Source organism: Pinus tabuliformis, chromosome 5_2 (genome assembly GCF_031772625.1).
Source record: "Pinus tabuliformis cultivar Carrire ecotype Pingquan chromosome 5_2, CPIR1, whole genome shotgun sequence".
Lineage (NCBI taxonomy): Eukaryota > Viridiplantae > Streptophyta > Pinopsida > Pinales > Pinaceae > Pinus > Pinus tabuliformis.
Window position 1 is genome coordinate 446,040,999 of NC_142306.1, and position 18,652 is coordinate 446,059,650.

The window sequence follows — 18,652 nt, forward strand, 5'->3', positions numbered from 1 at the left end:
TAAAGGATAATATCCAACATGATGTTCGCCTTTGGGAACCTGATTCATTAGAGAAGGCATTCAGGTTAGCAAGAAAAATGGAAAGCAAAATTATGGCAACCAGGAAGCATACCACTCACAACTATAAAGACGAAAGTGTTGTTGCCCCTAGTCTTCCACAACCTATAAGGTTGACACCACAACAATTGGAAGAAAAAAGAGCAAAAGGGCTTTGTTACAGTTGTGATAGCAAATACACTAAAGGTCATAAGTGTGCTGAGAAGAAATTATTCTACATAGATTGTGAAGAGGAAGAAGAAAAGGAGCAAGAAAGGTCAAAAGAAGAAGATATACTCCAGGAACAAAGCCTAGATGAAGAACAAATAAATCCGACCATATCTTGTAATGCATTGGCGGGAATTACCACTCCTCAAACCATCAAGATAGAAGGACAAATCAAGAAGAAAAAGGTAATAGTGTTGATTGATTCAGGAAGCACCCACAATTTTATTCATTGTAGGGTAGCAAAAGAATTGAATTGCTTCCTATATCCAGCACCAGAGTGTCAAGTGATGATTGCAAATGGAGGAACAATAAATTGCTCTGGAAAGTGCCATAATATCAAGCTATCCATGGGAGAATATGTATTGACTAGCCCAATGCTTTCCATTCCAATGGGAGGTGCTGATGTTGTACTAGGAGTCCAATGGCTACAATCCTTGGGTACAATAGCTTTTAATTTTCAAGAACTTTTCATCAAATTTTCTTCGGAAGGAAAGGAAGTTGAATTAAGGGGTATTGCAGGGAAACCAGGAAAGATAATCAGCTCTAATGGTATGACAAAGCTTCTAAAAAAGGAGCAAAGAGGTGTAATTGCACAATTATGTTCGCTAGATGTTTCCACATTGGAATCATCTATTTCTCCAGATCTCCAAAAAGTCTTGGACAATCATTCCAAGGTATTTGAGACTCCCAAGGTCTCCCACCTATGCGTGATCATGATCATGCTATTCATCTGATTCCAGGAAGTGTTCCTCCAAACATCAGGCCGTACAGATATCCCTATGTCCAAAAAAGTGAAATTGAACGTATGGTTGCAGAAATGCTAGAGGCTGGTATAATTCAACCGAGTCAAAGTTCTTTCTCAGCTCCAGTAGTATTGGTGCACAAGAAGGATGGATCATGGCGCATGTGTCCAGATTATAGGGAGCTCAACAAGCTCACTATTAAAGATAAGTTCCCCATTCCTGTTATTGATGAATTACTGGATGAATTGCATGGATCAATTTACTTCACCAAGTTGGATCTTCGTTCGGGATATCATCAAATCAGAATGAAGATTGAAGACATTCCAAAAACGACATTTAGAACTCATGAGGGTCATTATGAATTTTTGGTCATGCCTTTTGGCCTTACCAATGCACCTTCAACATTTCAAGGTTTGATGAATTCAATTTTCAAACCATTCCTTAGAAAATGATGATATACTAATCTACAACAAGTCTTGGAAGGATCATGTTGAACATGTTGACAGGGTGCTACAACTATTGGAGGAGAAACAATTATATGCAAAAAGATCCAAATGTTTCTTTGGAGTCCAGGAGGTGGAATATTTGGGTCATATTGTATCTCATGAAGGAGTTAAGGTAGACCCTAGCAAAATTAAAGCCATTAAGGAATGGAAAATCCCCACATCCATAAAGCATCTGCGAGGATTTCTTGGGTTGACAGGGTATTATCGCAAGTTTGTTAAGAATTATGGGAGAATAGCAGCACCTCTAACAACATTATTGAAGAAAGATTCATTTTCATGGACTCCGGAAGCAACAAAGGCCTTTGAACATCTTAAAGAGGCAATGTGCCAAGCACCGGTCTTAGCTACACCGGACTTCACAAAAACCTTTATTGTGGAATGTGATGCTTCAGGAAATGGAATTGGTGCTGTTCTAATGCAAGATGAAAGACCCATTGCTTTTGAAAGTCGTCCAATCAAGGGAAAGTTTTTAAGCAAAGCTATTTATGAGAAGGAAATGTTGGCAATACTCCATGCACTTAAGAAATGGCGACCCTACCTAATGGGAAGACACTTCAAGGTAAAAACGGATCATGATAGCCTTAAATACTTTTTAGAACAAAGATTATCCTCTGAAGAGCAACAAAAGTGGGTCACAAAGATGTTGGGTTATGACTTTGAAATCATCTACAAAAAAGGGAAGCAAAATGTGGTGGCAGATGCACTCTCAAGAAAGGATGAGGATGTGGAAGCATTGTTGTGTGCCATTTCTATTATCCAACCAGATTGGATAAACGAAGCAAGGGAGGAATGGAAGAATGACGAAGAAGTGTGGGCACTTATTCGAAAGCTACAACAAGATTCCAGTACTTCTGATACATTTAGCTGGAAAAATGATTCGTTATGGTACAAAGATCGCTTATACCTCTGTAAGAATTCCCAGCTAAAACAAAAGATTCTTATGGAATTGCACACTTCTCCCTTAGGAGGGCACTCAGGATTTTTAAAAACTTACCACAGGGTTAAGAAGGAATTTTTTTGGGATGGCCTTAAATCAGATATTCAAAAGTTTGTGGCAGAATGTTTGGTTTGCCAGCAAAATAAAGTTGAAACAATTAAGACACCGGGTCTATTACAACCTTTATCCATTCCAAGCCAACGTTGGGAGGAGGTTTCAATGGATTTTATCACAGGTTTACCCAAGTCTGAGGGAAAGAGTGTCATCATGGTGGTAGTTGACAGACTTACCAAGTATGCACACTTTTGTGCATTATCACATCCATTTAAAGCCAGTACAGTTTCTACTGCATTTATGGAAACAATTCAAAAGCTACATGGAAACCCAAAGATTATTGTAAGTGACAGAGATCCCATTTTCACTGGAAATTTTTGGACAAATTATTTTCTTGTCTTGGTACTCAGTTAGCTCATAGCTCATCTTATCATCCTCAATCTGATGGGCAAACTGAGATAGTAAACAAATGTTTGGAAGGATATCTTCGTTGCTTTGTATCTGATAAACAGACACAATGGGTCAAATGGTTGCCTCTGGCTGAATGGTGGTATAACACTTCCTTCCATACAGCAACAAAAATGACCCCATTTATGGCACTTTATGGGTATCAACCACCATCCATCACATCATATTTAAGAGAAAATTCTAAGGTTCAGGCAGTGGAACATCACATCGAACATCAACAACAAGTCCTCCAACTCTTAAAGGATAACCTCGTGTTGGCACAAAATAGAATGAAACAACAGGCAGATCAACATCGCAGTGAAAGAAGTTTTGATGTAGGTGATTGGGTATTCCTACGGCTACAACCATATAAGCAAATGTCCCTAAAGCAAGCTAAGAAGGATAATAAATTATCACCAAAGTATTATGGTCCGTACAAGGTGTTGCAAAAGATTGGTACTATGGCATACAAATTGGAGCTTCCTGCAGCTTCTCGATTGCACCCAGTTTTCCATGTTTCATGTTTAAAGAAGGTTATAGGTGACAAGCTCCCAATTCAAACAATATTGCCAGAACTTGATGAGGAAGGAAAAATTATATTGGAACCGGAAGCAGTCACAGAAACAAGAACTCGACAGCTACGAAATCGATCAATTTCAGAGTATCTTATCAAGTGGAAGAACTTATCCGCTGAAGATTCCACATGGGAGGATGAGAATTTTATGCAGAAGTATCCAGAACTACTCAAGCGTTGAGGACAACACTTTTTTGAAGGAGAGGGGCATGTTGGGTCCCTATAATACTAGTGATTACCCCATTACTATTGTAGTTATACCCCTTATTTATATTGTTGTGCCCCTATTACCCCCATATTGTTATTTCTGTGCCCCATAGAATCCCTCTATTGTTATTTTTGTGGCTTTATATTATTATTGTTAGGTCGGCTGGATTATATTGTGACTCCTTAGACTCCTATATATAGAAAGGAGGTTTTGTCATTTGTATCATCCAAGAATTGTTCATTTATGTAATGTAAAGGAGGTTGCCCCCTCGAAGAGGCTGAATTTTAAGGCGTTGATCTATCTTTTCTTGAGCTGGTTTCATAACAGTCCTTGAGAAATGAAGGCTTCTTTTGTAGAATGGAAGGTGGAAACAAACACAGAGTAGGCTGGTCCCAACTTAGTAAGAATGGAATAGATAAGATTATTATCTTCTTTCTTAACCTTAACACCTTCCAAGAGAAGTCTAAAGGTCTTGAACCTGGAGAAAAAATCTTCAATTGAAGAAAAATTATTGGGGTCCAATGTAAGCAACTCATTTTTGAGTTGATGGGCTCTAAATTCATTTTTAATTTCAAAAACTTTAGTGATCTGTTTCATTGCTTCATCAGGGGTATCAAATTTTGCAATATGGAATCTAAGGTCTAGAGAAATAGACATCCCTATCAACTCACGTGCTTGATTTTACCTATTTTCCCATTTGACTGCCTTATCTTCATCTTTCGGTTTGGTTTCTTGGCCTGAGGCTATTTTGTAAAGACCTTTACTTCTAAGTAAATCCATAATGTAGGACCACCATTGGAAGTAGTTGGTGTTGTCAAGAATAACTTGGTATGGACTTTCCATTTTAACAGAAACTGAAGCTATAGATGATGAAACTAAGTGTTTTAATGGAAAGATCTCGAAAAATTAGGTTGATTAAAAAAAACGGCTCTGGAAACGGTTTCCGGATGAAGAAGTTATGGATTTTTGAAGAAAAGTTGTAGAAGATGCCAACGAAGTGCGGGAATGTGCGGAAATGAATGATAATGTTATATTTAAAAAAAATTCACCCCCTTTCCAAACTTAATCTAATTAGCTCAACAAAGAGAAAGACTTGAACTCAAGACTTCTACTCTCATAAACTAGCTTTGGACCAAGTGAGCTAGATTAAAAGGTTAGTAATTTTTGGAAAAGAGGAAGGTTTTTTTTTTAGTCATTGAAGCGTGGGATGTGTGCCTACTTGAGAAAGTTTTTTTTTGCCTACAAAAAAAAAACAAGTAGCTTTGGACCAAGTGAGTTAGATTAAAAGGTTAGTAATGTTTGGAAAAGAGGAAGGTTCTTTTTTAGTCATTGAAGCGTGGGGTGCGTGCTTACTTGAGAAAGCTTTTTTTTGCCTACAAAACAAAAAACACAAAACCTAACACGGACATACAAAAAAAAAGCAAATCTTACGGCTTGAAGTTAGCTTTAGCCGGAAACTAAATATTTTCCTCTATGTTTCTGATTTTCCGAGATCACACTAAGGCGTAGCGGAAAAGAGCATACGCATGAGAAAAATCCTTCATTTCTGTTTCTGATTTGCCACATCGCACAGAGTCGCGGGGCAAAGAGCATACACAGAAATGAAAGGTATAGATCTGGTAATAAAAAAAACAAAGAGCTAAATAAACCGAAATAAACAGAGAGAAAATAACTAAAAACTGCAAATAAACACTGTGTACCTCGATATCTTAAAAATGACGTAGCTAGGGCTACCAGAAACCTTTTCACGTGAAACGAAAGGGGTTCCTCACTGGAAAAGATGCTCCTAACACAATAGAGCAGTCCCCTCGGCCCGAAAGCAGTTAGTAACAGTAGATCTAGGAAATGACAGCCGGATGCAGTTCTACCGGCTTTAGATTTGGATCACCAATGGATGCGACCCTCAAATAGCTCTGAAACCATGTAGGAATTTACAGGGTAAGTTCCTCAGACAGAACACCAAAGGACACCGCTCACAAACAGATCACAGATCAATACACCAGTGTTGTTGATGTGGTTAAAATTCTCAAAGAGGGAAATAGTCCATGGCTTGAGCCAACGCGGCCACTTCAGGCAATTTATTAATAAAAGAGTGAAAATTTACATAAGCTTATCTCATGAACGGTTACCCTACAAATGACTCTCCATGCTCTTTAAATAGAGATCATGGACCAATCGGGTGTTAAGCCACGGATCAAGTGTCGGTAATACCGAGGAGAGAATGAACCATCGGATCACTACATATCGTGACCGTCAGATTATAAGTTACAAAAGTACATAGTAAAAAAACACACTTTACCTAACTCTACACTAGAACAAGTTATACTTGTTCAATTGGCAGCTAGGGCCAAACTCCATGTGGGTTAGCTTATTTATGGCAGCTGATATTTTTATTGGATCCCTCTCGTCAGTATTTATGGAGATATGAATTTATTTTGATTATGTAATTATTATCAAGCCGACCAGCTCTTATGTAGGCTCTAGAAGCGCAAACGTCATTTTTATTCAACCTCTACGTTTTTAGTATAAATAGAAGAGGACTTGAAGACATTTTATACACACATTTCTAGTGATCTCTCTCCACTTGTTTGGGTTTTGTGGATAGAGAGATCTAGAGGAGAATACGTTGTTCTAGAGGCTGATTTAGCCATACCCTAACTGCAGTGAAAGAAGGTATAGCCGCAGTTTGATTGGAGCCCAAGTGGTAATTTCTTCCAATGCTTTACAAGATATGGCCAGATTCATTTTTTGATGCTAGAAAGAGGACACAGAGGGCTACTGTAGGTTGCAATTTCAGAACTTAAAGATCCGAAAGTACAGAGTTACAGTCGTTTCAAGATCGAGCTCCTAAAATCAAGAAAAAACGAGATGAGGGAGTTTGATGGCAAGGATTTGGTAAATTGGATACTTCAGATGGAGCAATATTTTGATTTACATGGTGTACCACTGTTACAAAATGTATGTATTGCATCTTCATATTTAGAATCATATCAATTTTTATGGTATAAAGGGCTTTGTTTTCATAAAAAACTTGTTACATGGTCAATTCTCATGGAGGAAATGATAGCACATTATGAGGATACAAAGAGCAACACCTTCTTTAGAGCAACACCATAACAATTGGAAAGAGTAAAAAGGCTTTGTGACATAGTGGAAAGTAAAATTATGGCAATAAGGAAATCTACCCCTCACAACTATAAAGATGGAAGTGTTGTTTCTCCTAGCCTTCCACAACCTACAAGGGTTACACCACAAGAATTGGAAGAAAAAAAGAGAAAAAGGACTTTGTTACAATTGTGATAGCAAATGCACTAAAGGTCATAAGTGTGCTGAGAAGAAATTATTTTACATAGAGTATGAAGAGGAGGAAGAAAATGATCAAGAAACATCAAAAGAAGAGGATATATGCCAGGACCCAACCCCAGATAAAGAAGAAATGAATTCGACCATATCTTCTAAAGCATTGGCAAGAATTACCACTCCTCAAACTCAAGGTAGAAGGACATATTAAGAAGAAAAAGGTTCAAGAAGTGAAAGATCACATCAAGAAAGAAGAAATGAATCCAACCATATCTTGTAATGCATTGGCCGGAATTATCACTCCTCAAACTATCCAGATAGAAGGACATATCAAGAAAAAAGATGTTCAAGAAGTGCAAGATCACATTGAGCATCAAGAAATGAATCCGGCCATATCTTGTAAAGCATTGGAAGAAATTACCACTCAAACTCTTAGGATAGAAGGACATATCAAGAAGAAAAAGGTTCAAGCAGTGAAAGATCACATCGAGCATCAACAACAAGTTCTCCAACTTTTAAAGGATAATGCCACTTTGGTGCAAAATCAAATGAAACAATAGGTAGATCAACATAGTAGTGAAAAATGTTTTGATGTAGGTGATTGGGTATTTTCACTGCTACATCTCAAGCAAGCTATTTATGAGAAGGAAATGTTGGCAATACTACTTGCACTTAAGAAATGGCGACCTTAATGAATGGGAAGACACTTCAAGGTAAAAATGGATCATGATAATCTTAAATACTTTTTAGAACAACTATTATCTTTAGAAGAACAGAAAAAATGGGTCACAAATATGTTGTGTTATGACTTTGACATTATCTATAGAAAAGGGAAGCAAAGTTTTGTTGCAGATGTACTCTCAAGAAAGGATGAGGATGTGGAAGCATTGTTTTGTGTTATTTCTATTGTCCAACCAGATTGGATAAATGAAGCAAGGGATGAATGGAAGAAGGATGAAGAAGTACGGCCACTCATTCAAAAGTTGCAGAAGATCCTAGTTCAAACAATATTGCCAGAACTTGACGAGGAAGGAAAAATTATACCTGGAACCGGAAGTAGTCACAGAAACAAGAACTCGACAGCTATGAAATCGATCAATTTTGAAGTATCTTATCAAGTGGAAGAACTTATCCGCTGAAGATTCCACATGGGAGGATGAGAATTTTATACAGAAGCATCCAGAACTACTCAAGCGTTGAGGACAACACTTTTTTGAAGGAGAGGGGCATGTTGGGTCCCTATAATACTAGTGATTACCCCATTACTATTGTAGTTGCATCCCTTATTAATATTGTTGTGTCCCTATTATCCCCATATTGTTATTACTGTGCTCCATAGAATCCCTCTATTGTTATTTTTGTGGTTTTATATTATTATTGTTAGGTCAGCAGAGTTATATTGTGACTCCTTAGACTCCTATAGATAGAAAGGAGGTTTTGTCATTTGAATCATGCAAGAATTGTTCATTTATGTAATGTAAAGGAGGTTGCCCCCTCGAAGAGGCTGAATTCTAAGGCGTTGATCTATCTTTTCTATCTTTTCTTGAGCCGGTTTCATAACAACATAAAAGAAGAATTGATTAAGGGTTTCCCTACACATTGTGGGGTTTGTCCTTGGCTAGCGCCACATCTTGTGTCCGCTTGTCTTGGCATGTTTTCTGCGATTTATACTTATGTTCTATCTGCAGTTTACTTTAATGCTGATGTGATTGCTAACTGTGAAAATTTAAATAAATTGCTCTAGAATAGAACATACCATAACTGAACATGGTATCGGAGCTGAGGTGAAGACAATGCCCAAGCAAGAGTGAAAGAGCAATCACCAAAGACAGTTGGGACAAGATAAAAGGATCAATGGGTTCCTTATTCCTCTTCAAATTCACCCTGTGTGAAGTCGAAGCAGAGAATATTATCAAAATGGCGCATCGAAAGTTTCTGATGACCTACTTAAAGATCACTTCATTGGGAAGGTTGGATCTAAGGTTGGAAGGAAAGTCAAATGCCTTGGTTGCAATAAGTTCGGCCATCATGCGAAGTAGTGTCCGAAGGACAGGGACACATCTCTTGATGTAGATAATAATCATTCCAGGGACATCTTCAATGATCAGAGAAATGATAAGTATTGCAGGACATCAAGGAAATGGTCGACTCTTTAAAGAAAGCAAGGAACCCCAGAATCTCTTTTATGTACCTGATCGCAAGAAGAACCTAGTGTCCATCTCAAAAATGGATCAAAGGTTTCAGGGTGGCACTCATCGATGGAAAGGTACGTGTTTAAAAATAGTTTTTTCAAAGATGTTTTAGATTTCAAGGTTGTATCAAGTCCACTGGGGACCATGTCCATTAACTTAGCACCGGAGGTCTGTGAGTCAGATGGTGATCGGGATGCTTGAATTCAAAAAGAGCATGAAGGTACATGTCTGAGATGTACCGAAGGAAAATCTTACAAGGGGACCATTCCCCTTATGTAGCAGGACCACAGGTTTGGAACAATCAGTGGAATTTGAGATTCATGAACGAGAATCTCATGTATACAGATGGAAGAAAGCCCTCTATGGCTTGAAGCAAAACACCCTGGGCATAGTATGAGAGGATTGATAGCTGTTTGATGAAGCTGAGATTCACTAGGAGTGAAACCAATCCAAACCATTATTCGAAGGCTGTGGATGATAGACCTCTCATACCGGCACCTAATGTGGACGAACTATTTCTGATAGGTGCAGACTCTCTCATTTGCAGAAGTAAGAGGGAGTTGGATTTCAGACATATGTTTTGCAGTTAGCATGGTGAGCTCATATTTGGTTGAGCCTCACTGGATTAGTCCCAAGAATCTTCTGAGATATCTTTGGGGCACAATCTCTCATGGATTGAGATACACTGCCGGAAATATGAAATTGCATGATTGCTCGAATGTTGATTGGGCATGAAATGTAGAGGATCACTGGAGCACTCCTTAGTGTTGTTCCTCTTTGAATTCTGCTTCTAAGCAGGAAGCAAAAGTCGGCTGTTATAAGCACCGCCGAGATCGGATACATATCTACGAGTATGATCTCGTATGAAGTTGCCTGGTTGGGGAAGTTCTTCAGTGAGTTGTTTGTACACATGATGAATACCACTGAGATTCTTTGTAACAACCAGAAGTGGGATTCGATTATTGAGGAATCCCATATTCGACGATTGCTCCAACAGATAGACATCCGATACTACCTTATCTAGTATATAGTAAGTCGATGAGTAAGGAGGCTCCATCGCACTGAGATGATGTACAGGTCACTAAAGCCCTGGGGGAAAGATCAAATCTATGATTTTCCCGAACAACTTGGAGTCGTCAAGAGACTCTTGTACAAGGGTCCTGCATATTGCATACATTAAGCTCTGAGAGCTCTGGGGGCTTGTAGTTCTTATTGGAGCAACGTACGACCACAGGGTGACTCACCCTCCCCTGGTGGTGCACACTGGGACAAGATGATTTGCTCTCTTGTGAGACAAGATGATTCGCTCTCGTGGAACAGGATGATTCGCTCTCCTGTGTAGCAGGATGATTAGTTCTCCTGTGAGGCCTGGAATGATGTGTTCTCCATGGCGATTGTAGTAGGATTGATGTGTTCTCCTGTCAGGCCTGGATTGATGTGTTCTCCATGGCGATTGTAGCAGGATTGATGTGTTCTCCTGTGAGGCCTGGATTGATGTGTTCTCCATGGCGATTGTAGCAAGATTGATGTGTTCTCCTGTGAGGACAGGATTGATTAAGTTCTCTTGTCGAGGCATCCTACCCATGCAGTCTGGGACTCATGGGAAGTACCTCTCATATGATCAATGAGCAGGGAAATGAAGTTAGGGACCATAGTAGTATTGATGGACGCATCACTGTATCTACTGTACTCCCTACGCTAGGATGATCTCCATTGATCTGGGATCAATGATACTGGTCTGGGACTAGTGGTAGGAGTTGTACCATACTATGACGCTGACTTCGGGTCGGTTGAGACTGGTCTGGGACTAGTGGTACATACTCTGAGACTGACTTTTATTAGTGCAGTACTGGTCTGGGACTAGTGAGAGTGGTACATATTATGACACTGACTTCGGGTCGGCTGAGACTGGTTTGGGACCAGTGAGAGTGGTACATACTATGACGCTGACTTCGGGTCTATTGAGATTGGTTTGGGACCAGTGGTACACTCTCTAAGATTGCGATACTGGTCTGGGACCAGTGGTAGGAGTTGTACCATACTATGACGCTGACTTCGGGTAGGTTGAGAGTGATCTGGGACCAGTGGTACATGCTCTGAGATTGACTTCGTGTCAGTGCAGTACTGGTCTGGGACCAGTGAGAGTGGTACATACTATGATGCTGACTTCAGGTCGGCTGAGACTGGTCTGGGACAAGTGGTACACTCTCTGAGACTACGATACTAGTCTAGGACCAGTGGTAGGAGTGGTACCCACTATGACGTTGATTTCGGGTCGGCTGAGACTGGTCTGGGACCAGTGGTACACTCTCTGAGACTGCGATACTGGTCTGGGACCAGTGGTACACTCTCTGAGACTGCGATACTGGTCTGGGACCAGTGGTAGGAGTGGTACCCACTATGACACTGACTTTGGGTCGGTTGAGACTGGTCTGGGACCAGTGGTACGCACTTTGAGACTGACTTCGGGTCAATGGAGAATGGTATGAGACATTCTCGATCAATTCTTCTTCTTCATAGTTTAGTAGAGCAGAGCAGAGTAGAGCCAGCAGAGTTGAACAGAGCCGGTAGTGCTGAGCAAAGCAGAGCAGAGCCAGTTGAGACAGCAGAGCTGAGCAGAGCTAGGCAGAGCAGTGCAGGGCACTGATGACAGAGATAGTACAGTCGGACTTATGGATCAACAGATGGAGTTCTCCCTAGTTGAGAGGGAGTGTTAAATTGGCAACTAGGGCCAAAATCCATGCGGGTCAGCTTATTTATGGCAACCGATATTTTTATTGGATCCCTCTCGTCAGTATTTATGGAGATATGAATTTATTTTGATTATGTAATTATTATCAAGCCGACCAACTCTTATGTAGGCTCTAGAAGCCCAAACATCATGTCTATTCAACCTCTACGTTTTTAGTATAAATAGAAGAGGACTTGAAGACATTTTATGCACACATCTCTAGTGATCTCTCTCCACTTGTTTGGGTTTTGTGGACATAGAGATCTAGAGGAGAATACACTGTTCTAGAGGCTAATCTAGCCATACCCTAACTGCAGTCAAAGAAGGTATAGCCGCAGTCTGATTGGAGCCCAAGTGCCCTAGCCGCAGGTCAATCAGCAGCCCTCATCTACGCAGTCAAGGAAGCCTCCAGAATGCAGTAAGGAGAGGCTTAAACGCTGTAAAAAGAAACTAATCTATTCACTATTGAAGAAGCCCTAATACATTTACAACACAGTCTTGTTCACACAAAGGAGACAGTCAAATGGAGCCATCCTAACACACAATTGTGCAACCTGTTATACGCAGTCCTAGAAGGCTCCCTCAAGCAGTTCTAAAGGAAAGTAAGACGCTGTCCAAAAGGAGAGACTTAGCCACATTTAAGGGTGCCCTAACCGCAACATTTAAGGGTGCCTTAGGGCCACAATCGTCAAGTGTTTTATGTAGCAAAGGAGGCATGAATACACAGGAAAAGAAGAGGCCTTATCCGCTGTTATGAAGAGACCTTATCCACAGCAAATGAAGGACTGATCAATAGCCCTATACACTGTAATAAGGAGGCCCTGATATGCTAGTAAGAAGGAGACCAGATCTGCTCGCAGTAGCCCTATACGTTGTAATAAGGAGGCCTTGATACGTTGGTAAGAAGGAGACCAGATCTGCTGTTCAAACCGCAGTACAACCATGTGCCCTAGCCGCAGTAGAAGGAACCATAATACAACAAGGTTAAGGGACTGTTTGAGCATCCCTGTTACAACTGTGTGAGGGTGGTTTCTTCTTGTTAGAAGGCTGAGTTAAAAGGAGCAGTGGAACAAACCTGTTGGGGTATCATTGGAAGATCAAGTATATCGTATATGCTGCTATAGGAAGACTGTGTGTTAGGCCGCAGGCCATAACACCACAGTCAGCATTTCGTATGGGTATTTGAGGGCTCAGACTATTACCATAATATATGAAGTTGTCATGCATTATACTGTTGAGATCTAAAGCTATTAGATGGTTGTATGATGCTGTTGTAACATGACATGGACATAAAGGGTAGCATAATGATGAACAAGATCATGGACATAAAGGGCAGCATGATGATGAATGGACATGAGCAGAATGATGATAATCATGATTAGAGCATCATGGTGTAGTACGCAGTGGACCAGATGCAGCTCGATGATAGGTGAAGGAGTTTCCTTGGAGAATCAGCTGAAGCAACAAGTCTTCAACTGATCTCATATAGATATAGAAAGTCAAAGTGTTGACTTCTATTGTAAATGTACTATCTCTCTCTCTCTTTCTCTATTGAATTTTGAAGAACATAAAAGAAGAATTGATCAAGAGTTTCCCCACACATTGTGGGGTTTGTCCTTGGCTAGCGCCACATCTTGTGTCCTCTTGTCTTGGCATGTTTTCTGCGATTTATACTTATGTTCTATTTGCAGTTTACTTTAACGCTGATGTGATTGCTAACTGTGAAAATTTAAATAAATTGCTCTAGCATAGAACATACCGTAACTTAACAATACTTAACTACTTCCTATGTGTCGGAATATCCTAACAAGAAGTAATTATCAAGAAAGAGAAATCTAACCCTAATCCTACTACCATTGATTTCTCAACATGGTTTCAGAGTTAAGGTCAAAGAAGATTGAAGATCACTTCCTTGTCTTAAAGGAAATGATTACTCCCTCTATGATAAGAATGGGATACACTTCTACAAGAAGATGTATCGAGAAGATTGCCTACTACTTATTCAACAAGGTCAAAATTTAAGGGTTCTTAGCTGCACTAACAAGATCCCTCAATGATGATAATGCATGGATCATTAACAGTGGAGCATCAAGGCATATGACAAGGAAAAGTAAGTAATTACAAACTCTATCAAAAGAACCATCTTCCCATGCATTGGAATTGGGAGACAACAAAAGCTATGTTGTTAGAGGCCTGGGATCAACATCTTTGAAGCTGGAGAATGGAGCAAAATTGCATCTCAACAACATACTATATGTTCAAGGTTTGAAAAAGAATTTGCTTTCAATTTCTTGCTTAGAAGATAAAGGGGATATAGTTGCTTTTGTTGATGGAAAGGTCTTCGTTTGGGGAAAGGATTCAAGTATTGATAAAGCTAGGGTTATTAAAGTTCGTGAAGGAAGTTTGTATAGAGTGATTACACCACCTCCTCAAGCCCTAGTTCATATGGAAATCTCTCCTATTGAGCTATGGCATAGAAGATATGATTATTTGCATTACAGGGTCATTCCCACTCTTAAACATCTAGTTCATGGCATCCCCAATATCAATGAAGATCGTGAAGGAGTTTGCAAGGGATGCTCTTTGGGAAAACATACATGAAAACCATTTTCAAATAGTGAAATAAGGTCTAAAGAAATATTAGACCTCATACATTCTGATGTGTGTGGGCCCATGTTTGACAAATCACTTGGAGGTCATCTTTACTATGTAACATTTATTGATGATCACTCTAGAAAGACATGGCTCTATCTTCTCAAGAAAAAGGATGAAGTATTTGAGAAATTCAAGGAGTTTAGATGCGAAGTGGAAACCCTAACCGAAAGAAAGATAAAAACTTTTGACATCCGACAATGGTGGGGAATACACTTCTAAAGAATTGATTTCATATTGTAAAGAAGCAAGAATTAAGAGGGAGCTTATTGTTCCCTACTATCCCGAAAAAAATGGAGTGGCCGAAAGAAAGAATAGGACAATTGAAGAAGGTGCACGAACAATGCTACTTGATCAAGACTTGCCAAAGTTTCTATGAGGAGAAGCAACAATGACAGTCATATATATTCAAAATAGAAGTCCTCATAGAATTCTTGATAATATGACACCTGAGGAAGCATTCACAGGAAAGAAGCCAAGTGTGGACCATCTCCGAATCTTTGGGAGTCCTGCATATATCCATGTTCCCAAGGACAAACGAAAGAAGTTGGATTCTACAAGCATCAAAGGGATCTTTGTTGGCTATAGTCTCTCCTCAAAGGCATATAGAATCTACATCAAGGAAGGGAGACACATTGAAGTAAGCAGGGACGTTATATTTGATGAGAATCAAGCCTACAAAAGATCGAAGGATATTCCTATTGATTCTGATGATGAAGATCTACCCATATTTGAAGAAGAAGTACAACCTGACAACCCTTCTACAATTCAAGAGGAAGAAGAAGGACCAAGTGAGCCTATTCAAGCTGTGGTCATACTAAGCACAAGGAAGAGGCCAAATTGGTTAAAAGCCACCGTTGAAGATGCTGAAGGGCATGGAGCTGCGAAAGGAACCTTCAGGGAAAGCAAAAGGCCGAAGAGATATTCTGGATATGCTGCATATATGACAAGACTAATTGAAGTAGAACCATATACATTTGAAGAAACTGCTCATCAAGAAGTATGGAAGAAAGCTATGCATGAAGAATATCAATACATCATGAAGAATGGGGTTTGGGAAATCGTTCCTAGACCTAGTGACAAATCAGTTGTCACCTCAAAATGGATCTACAAGATCAAACATGCTGTTGATAGAAGCATAGAAAAATACAAGGCCAAATTTGTTGCAAGGGGTTTCTCTCAAAAGGAAGGCATAGATTATGAAGAAACCTTTGCACCCACCCATTAGATCTTTGGTTTCGTTGGCTGCTACAATGGGATGAAACGTCCATCAAATGGACATGTAGACAACATTTCTGAATGGGACCATCAATGAGGAAGTATACATTGAGCAACCTGAAGGCTTTGAGGAAAATGGTAGGGACACTCATGTCTGTAGACTCAAGACGGCCTCGTATGGTTTGAAGCAAGCTCCTAGGGCATGGTATGCAAAAATGGATGCATACCTTTTGAGAATTGGTTTCGTGAAGAGTTCCGCTGATCCAAATCTCGACATCAAAGTTGTGAATAATGAGCCAGTCATTATTCTATTGTATGTGGATGATCTATTCATCACAGGTGTGGAGAGAAGAATACAAGAATGTAAGAAGATGCTGGCAACCGAATTTGAGATGAAGTATCTAGGACTGATGCACTATTACCTAGGTCTGGAAGTATCGCAAAATCTTGGGGAGATATGTTTGGGGCATGGAAAGTACATCATCAAGTTGTTGCAATTTGGGATGATGGATTCCAAGCCCATGACTACTCTTATGATTACCAATCTAAAGAAGTTGAGGAGCTTCGACTCAAGTCTCATGGATCCTACCTCCTATCGTTAGTTGGTAGGTTCTTTGATGTATCTGGTAAATACTAGGCTAGATATATGTTTTGTTGTGAGCATCCTCTCTCAGTTTCAGTTGGAGCCTCGTCATGATCATTGGATAACTACGATGCATATATTGAGATATCTTCGTGGTACAATACATCACTGCCTAAAATACAATAGCAAGGAAGTCAAGTTGATTGGCTTCACAGATTTTGATTGGTGTGGTAGTGAGACCGATGGAAGAAGCACTGCCGAAGGATGCTTTAGTTTGGGATCTGCTATGATCTCATGGATGAGTAGAAAGCAAGATCTTGTTGCTTTGAGTAGCACTAAAGCAGAGTTCGGGGTTGCATGTGAAGTAGGAAAGGAGGTTGTATGGTTGAGGAAGCTTCTGACAAATTTGTTTGAGAAGCCTCTAGATCCTACTGTGATTAATTGTGATAATCAAATTTGTATCAAGATGTCTGGAGATCCCGTGTTTCATGCTAGGACAAAGATACTAACAAAGTTTGTTCCTAATAATAAGTTTGAATATCTTAGAAGCATGCTTGGTTGAGTTGATATTGCTGATTTTGTTGATGATGATAAAAGTTTGGAAGAGTTTTGTTGAGGCCTTTTGTGTGAGACACATTTCCTGAGAGGATATCTGGCCGACTCTATGTGTTGATGTCTAGTTCCCAAAGTAGAGAGGGTGGCATTGGTCATGGAGCTCTGACCTCGGATACGCACCTAGATCCCTCGGTTGTTGGTTAGCAAGTAAGCCTGATGGTACCTAGAAAGGTTGAAAGCTTTAGTCCATCTTAGTCCCACTTGGATAGATTTCCCTGGTCAAGAATCTAGTCTGTGGCATTGCGGTGCCTAAACTGTTGAGAGACCTTGGATAGATTACCTTGTTCAGGAATCTAGAGCATGGCGTTGCGGTGCCTAAACTCTTCATAGTTCATATAATTTGAGATCTTCCATATGAATAGCTCCCTAGTTAAGAGGGACTTTTGAAAAATGTAACTAGGTTCGGTCTTCATAAATTGTATTTTTCAAAAGAATTTATACTATTGTAAAAATGACTTATTAAAGCATGGGTTTCATGCTTGGGTCATCATTTTATTAGTCAACTCCCCATTGTGGACTCCTAGGATTAATAAAGAGTCATTGTAGTCATTGTATATTTTATGAGACCCTTCTTGGGCTTTCGAACGATGTAAAAAGAATTATTTTTGAGTAAAAAATGAATTATGTAACCTCCATACCAAGTCGGCCTCAAGGAAGGCAATTCGACCCCATTGGAAGGTTTTATATACAAGGCATTGATTTCTCAACACTTTGGAAATGAGCCTGGATTCTTCTTAAGTGCAATTTCCCCAAAGCTCATCAAGTGTAGGGAGCTCCTTTCTGCAACTAATACTTGTAATGAATGTCTCCCAATACACGGGGAGTCCTCCAAGGGTCATCTGCACAAGCTCTCTATCAGGTATGACTTCTCCAATGGAAAGAAGTTGATCTCTTGTTTGAGAGATCCTCATGAAGTAGGCTGTTATAGATTCAAACTTAGCCATCTTGATATCATGAAGTTGACTATTCAAAGAGATGACTTGGCTAAGATTGTTGACCTCATACATCCCAATCAATCTGTCGTACACCTCCTTTGACTTATTCAACTTGGAAACATAGGTGATGAGATGGTCTCTAAGAGAGTCAATGATGATCTTCTTGGCCTTGATCTCACCTTTGTACTTGGATTTGACATTGGCATTGGCCTTCTCTGGAGGTTCAACTACTTCACCCTACACATATTCCATCACATCATTCTCGTCAAGGGTAAGATCCAATCTAGTCCTCCATGCTGCAAAGTTGGAGGCATCATTCAACTTCTCTTCAATCTTGAAGTAAGAGGTAGTCATCTTGTCCAATAGAGTTGATCACCAATCAGCAAGAAGAGTGTCTCAAAGGGGTGTTCTCTGGTCCCCAAAGGCTAATATTGACCTCAACTCTGATACCATGTTAATTTTCATAAATTTCTATGCTGTAATAATCACTTAAAACAATTTCATTCACTTTCATTCACCCTAGTAATAGTTAAGCAATTATTGATAGAATAGTAAACAATAATGCACAATAGAAGAAAGCCAAGCACAATGAGACAAAGATTTTTGGTCAATGACACGGGAAAACCCCACAAGGGGAAATCCCATAAGCAATTCTTCTTCTTCTATTAGTCAATCAACGTTCAGTATGAGATA

The 18,652-nt window shown here is 39.7% G+C and overlaps 1 protein-coding gene across 1 annotated transcript in view; it reads left to right on the forward strand.

The window, feature by feature from the left end:
- LOC149159582 (uncharacterized) overlaps positions 1-18,652 on the forward strand; it is a 220,933-nt gene that overhangs the window by 149,696 nt on the left and 52,585 nt on the right. The window lies entirely within an intron of this gene.